The sequence below is a fragment of the Humulus lupulus genome, chromosome 5 (genome assembly GCF_963169125.1).
Source record: "Humulus lupulus chromosome 5, drHumLupu1.1, whole genome shotgun sequence".
Classification (NCBI taxonomy): domain Eukaryota; kingdom Viridiplantae; phylum Streptophyta; class Magnoliopsida; order Rosales; family Cannabaceae; genus Humulus; species Humulus lupulus.
The window spans coordinates 113,042,869-113,049,083 of NC_084797.1; positions in this window are offsets into that span (position 1 = coordinate 113,042,869).

Sequence of the window (6,215 nt, forward strand, 5' to 3'; positions counted from 1 at the left end):
AAGGATGAAACTCCAAGAGAGAGAGAGATCAGAAGGGAGGGTCAGTTTCTTTTTTTTTCTTTTCTCTCTAAAGGCTTCTTTTGGTTTTGTTTTACTTAACTCAAGTTCCTAAGGTTACCTCAAGGCTCAAGGTACCAAAAACATCCTCGAGGGAAAAATGGTAAATTTCCCCAATATTTCCTCCTAAACATTCTAACCTCAAATATATCTCCAAATATTTATTTCCATAACCCAATAACCCCATAAAATGTCTAATACCCGAAGTGGCCCTCGACTCACCCCGAGTCAGATTTTTGACCCCGTTGTGACTTTCCAGCTAACCGCTCCCTAGGACTGTCTCGGATCGTGCAACATAGATATATCACAAGTATCACATTTATGCCCTCAACGGGCAAAAATTGCAAACATGCCCCTAATAACCAAACGAGGCCCACATGCATATTTCATTCACCTAAACATGCATCACTAATCACATATTCACACAAATTCACATATTATAACAATAATTCACTTATTGCCCTCCAGGAACGCTAATCAAGGCCTTAAGCCTTATTAGCAAATTTGGGTCATTACACTTAGACTATTTTGTAGTTGGGTTTATTAACTCATGAAGCAGGGGAAAACAGAGTAACACCAAAACAGAGTCTCTCTCTCTCCCTCATTTCACTCTCTCTCTATATAAGTTTGGATGTTTTAGAAGGGATTGGGATTTTAAAGCCGGTTAACAAACTTGCTAAGGAATTTGGAAGCTGTTAAGCACAGGGAAACAGTTGGGAATGAGATTTCATTGAGTTTTGGTTTGGTTTGGTTTTAAATTTTTTAAGCTTATTGATTTTTTTGATGCTCCATAGCGTTTTAGAGTTGTTTATTGTATTTTAGAGTTGTTGGGACCATTTTTATGGTCGAAACAGGTGAAAGCCATGTTTTGGGATGGTTTTGAAGGATTGGAGACTCTTAAAATTGTTGGTTTATGAGTTCGTAGGGTCACGCCGCAGCCTTGTTCTTAGGGTGCCGCGACCCTTTTGAACTCAGAGAGACAAGCAGGTGCCTCGAACATCCTTGGTGGCACAGTGCAAGGTAGGTTACGCTGCGACACGTGCCTTGTGGTTTTGGTCTTGTGGCTCTCTGACTTGTTGCACCGCAGTCTTTTGCGGGGGACACCGCGATTCAAATTGGGGAATTGGAAAAAAGTAGGTTTTGGGAGCTGGGAACCCAAACCTAAGCCCTCGAGAATGGTTCTACTACCCGGGTTTTAGTGCTTTTGAATATTTGGATATTGTTATGCCTTGTGAGATTTTCTTGCTGGGCCTGGACTGACGGGTGTTCTGTGGTATAGGTAAGGGCAAGGAATAGTTGGACTAGCTCTGAGTTGGAGAATTTCAGGGGCAGAGTGTACATATGCGACCTACTCGATTGCCACAGTCGAGTTTACTTGGTGGAACTAGGGTTGAACATAGAATTTTGCCGCCTAGGCTGGTTGTTGGTGTTTATGTTGTTCATGTGTCAATTTATAAAACCATTTGGTATCCCATGTATGAACCTAAACCTTTTAATGAAATTGTTGTTGTTGACCAACAATTTTAATACCTAATTCTTGGGTTAGTTTTAATTCCATTATTTCAGTCCAAATTACTAGTTTAGCAAGTTGAGCACGATTTAAAATACATACTGTAACAGTCCTGATTAGTAGGGCGTTACATGTACTAATCTCATGTGCTAAAGATATGTATTTGTGACAACATAATTTAACCAGGACATATTCTTTGAATAAAGATTTTAAATACAAAAGAAAGTAGTCTTTATAAATGCTCCGGAGCTAAATTTCATAGAAGATAAAAGCCAAAACATGCAATTGAATCAAATTTGTCCAAACATAAAATAAATATAAATCATAAAAATAATAGTAAACTATGATGTTCCTTGGATCATCTTCGTCCATGTAGTCCCCTCACAGAGCACATACAATTTCTTGGAACAATCCCCACTCACCATGCCATTACATAATCAATTCTTGCTTGTGGAGAAAAAAAAAGGGGTGTGCTAAAGCGCAGTAAGGAGAATCAAACCAAACATTGACATAAAGCAAACCTCATATAGCCAAAACTTAATCTCATATCATAACAAGACATATCATCATCATCGTCGTCGTCATAATCTTCATAATCATCAAACAGAAAACCTATGCACGCACTATGCATGTAAATTGGAGAGAAAACTACGAGGAGGTTCTCATGTTCCTCTGTAAGACCTCCATGGTCAACTTTGTGGCTACCTTTCTCCACCTTTTACCTTCCCAAGTACATTCCTTGAAACATATAGCATACAAATAGTCCTTGAATACTCGATTCATTAAATCCACGAAGGCTGCTGGGGCGCCAGTGAGTCTGAATGACTCCACTAAAAATCCATAGTGCTTGTATTGAGTCTAAAATGGAGTCTTAAGAATGCCCTCTTCCTTCACCTTCAACTAATGATACCCTGATCGTAGATCAATCTTTGAGAACACTGCACCTCTTTGTAATTTGTCAAATAGGTCGTCAATTCATGGTAAAGGGTACTTGTCCTTAATTGTCATTTTATTGAGCTCCCTCTAGTCTATGCACGTATGCATGCTCCCATCCTTCTTCTTTACGAAAGGTACTGGCGTGCCCTAGGGAGATTAGCTTGGCTTTATGAATCCTTTATACAATAACTCTTGTAGTTGTGTCCTTAGCTCCTTTAGCCCCACTCGTGCCATCCGATAGGTTGCTTTAGAAATGGGCAATGTCTCTGGTGCGAGCTCAATCATGAATTCAACATCTCTGTTTGGTGGTAAGCCAGGTAGATCTTCTGAAAATACATCTTGGAACTCAAAAATTGTGAATCCTTTGTTGTATCAACTACACTTGCCAAAAATGTTTGTCATCCTTAAGTCAGCATCCTTTAAGCCTTCAATGCCAAGATTATTGGTGTTCGGAGTCTCGATGCCTCTCCCATGAAGATGAGTTTCTCACCCTCTTGCAGTGCGAAGACCATTGTTTTCCTTATACAATCGATGGTTGATCCTTATTGGACTAGCTAATCCATCCAAAGAATTACATTGTATTCTGTTATGTCCAATTCAATCATGTTCTCCTGGGCACTTTTGTCTTCTATCATGATTTGAAACTGGTTGCAACCACCATGGATGACCACATGACCTTTTCTAAAGTAACTCTGTCTTTTATCCCCTTTTTCCTTGTTGATAATGCTCCCTTCTTGTGGTGTGGTTGTTCGCGTCTAGCTCGATCAAGTTTTTTGTTATCGCATGTATCTACCAAGTTAATGGTATTACCCCTTAAATTGTAGGTACTGTGGAGAAAATATCCCTGAATACCCCGCAAGGTATAGATTCTATCTATCTATCTAGAAATAGAATTTCACTTTAAATCGTAAGTATATCCCTTGTAAAAATGTTGACCTTACATCCATTCGATACTTGCTTCCGCTTATATACATGTCCAAGCCTGAAGTTGTGCCTCGTGCATTCTATGTGGACTATCTTTCCTCAAAAAATGCGATGCACAAGACACCCTATCCTCGTCATTCAGGCGCATGTGCTCCAAAATAGTCTCTACTGTCCTGAGCCACTTCTCTAATTCAATAGGGTTGGGATTCCCTTGAAATCTGGGTGGATGCTGCTTCCTAAATCTTTCGTATACTGGCTCAAATTCTAGTATGAAGCATCCTACCAAGTGCCCTTCTTGCCCCATCTCCTGTCCAATAGGCACTTGCTGCGATGGTGCTTGTACCATAGGTTTCCCTCTTCCAGCTCGAGCTCCTTCCTCTTCTCTTAGCCTTAGTTGTTCTCGCAACCTAGCTATCTCTACATGAGGTTCCTCAAATTCTGGCTCTGCTAGAGTTCTAGGGGCATCAGTAACATCGGGGGCATTAGTAGCATTAGGAATGTCAGGAAGGACATTAGCTGCGCTTTTTTCCCTTCCCCTTCCTCTTCCTCTACTAGCTGCGGCCAACGTTGCCCTTCCTTGGTGCCATTGTAATACTATGGTACACAACTTTATTTTAAAACGAGGAAATTTAAAAGAAAAATGAACTCAAAAATGAAGAAAACAACAATTTATTCATTGATTCAATTAAAAAAACCATAGTTTAATACATCAAATAAGAAAGACAGAAAACATTAAAGGAACATGCACTATTGGGTGTCTAATCTATTCCCTATTAGATTCCTCCAAAAGCAGGTTTTCATTGATTTCTAGGTAATCTAAGTTTAGGCTTCCCCAAAAAGTTTATGGTGGAATATCTGGTATGGTATTTATCACTTGTTCATATGCCTTCGGAGTAAGGTAGTGTTGACGGTGAAAACTCGTCAATGATGTTAGGTCGAAAAACTCAAAGGTAAATATGGAGATAACTGGATATGAACTTAGAATAGATTCAAGGAAAAATAAACACATATCAACAATATAGTCAATATTCGTATATTACTTAATATTCTGAGAATACAATGAATTTTCCAACCCCCATTGCTGGAGGGGTGAAGGTCTATTTATATTGGGGCTGCAATGGCTCTTGATACATCATGGTCCCAAGGGACAAGATTGTACATAGGTACATTGTTAGGGTTGTGGCGCAGGTCATAGTGGAGCAGAAGGTGGTGGTGTCGGCCTGGTACATAGTCAGAGGTATACAGGTAGTGCCTCCACTCTTTGTACAAATCCGTACAACCACTATTTGTACGATACAGATGTCAGGATACGCCTCTTTCCACCTCATGTTCGTACATACTGCACCCGTATACGTACATGTATCTTGTACCTAAAGGTTATTCTCACATCTCCAAGACATGTGTTTGCTCAAAGCTATTCCATTTTCCACTAAATTTAGGAAAGCTTGTGAGTAAACATGAATGATATACTTAGGTCTCTACATCACTATTGGCTTGACACCAAATAGTTTTTTGGTCTCTCTTATTGCTCCTCGCACACCCCTTCAAGAGGTCTTAGACTCCATACGGGTACACGAGGCATTGGCATTGGCACCTAGGTGAGACGAAGTGCTGGGGCATGGCACGGGTACGCAACACCTCGGCACTACTGGGCGAGGTGTGGTGTGATGTAGGTGCGAGGCACAAGACACCCTGGTGGTGCAAGGCGCGAGACACCCTGGTGGTGTGAGGCGTGAGGCGCGAGACACCCTGGTGGTGCGAGGCAGGTGCGAGGCGCCGTCTGGGGAGCTTGTGGTCCGAGGTGTGAGGCCTTTGGCGCGAGGCTTGATCTAACCATGCGCGAGCCCTTGCTCTGTGTGTCCCCTTCCTAGATGCATGACACCTTTCTAGGCACAAGTCCCATCTGAGGTGCGAGACACCCTGGTGGTGCGAGGCCTTTGGCGCGAGGTGAGGTGGGGTCGCTTGTGGCTGCGAGACGCAGGTGTGGTCGATCCATATGGCTCGAGTGCCCATGAAATCTCTCAGCATCAAGGCAGGTAGAGCCTCGCTATGCGAGGCTCCCTTTGCATGGATGTAGGCGTATGTCTCGGGTGCATTTGACATCCCTTATGCATGTGTGTGCATCTCGTCTCTTAAGCATATCAACCTCGCGAAGGCACATCGGACCTCACTATGCAGGGGCCTTGTGCACCCTTCCTCCTGCGACACTTTGTTTGACCCTTTAGCTTAGCGAGGCCAAACTTCATGGCTTATAATGAGAAGTTTCCCTTAAGACAACTTCTCGTATTCTCAGGCGCCTAGCGCCATCACACGAGAAGCTCGAAGGTCTACACATAGGGATTGGGCCATACTATGTGAGGTCATTGGCCGAGGGAAATGTGCGCCTAGGGTTTTCATACCTTCACCGAGGGAAGATTTAATGAAAATTATTCCATATTCACAAGACCTATAGGTCCGAGCCCGATAGCATGCATACACGACCTTTAGCCATGTAGTCTAACTACGGACCAGAGATTTTTTCCTTGTTGGATTTTGGGCATCCACACTTGCCCCCTAGTATATGAGGAGGTCTTTAGATGCCCTTGTAGACTTATTATGATGTTTATAATTATTCCTTATGAGTGTGACACTAGCAATATTCTTGGAGGCCTACAAAGCAGCGAAGGATGTCATTCAGCGCTATTGAGCGATGAAGAGCTTGCTATGTGAGATGGTCTCGCACAGCGAGACCCTCTCACTTGGTGAGGCTTGTTCCATTTTCTTTGCACTTCATCCGTTGATATCCCGG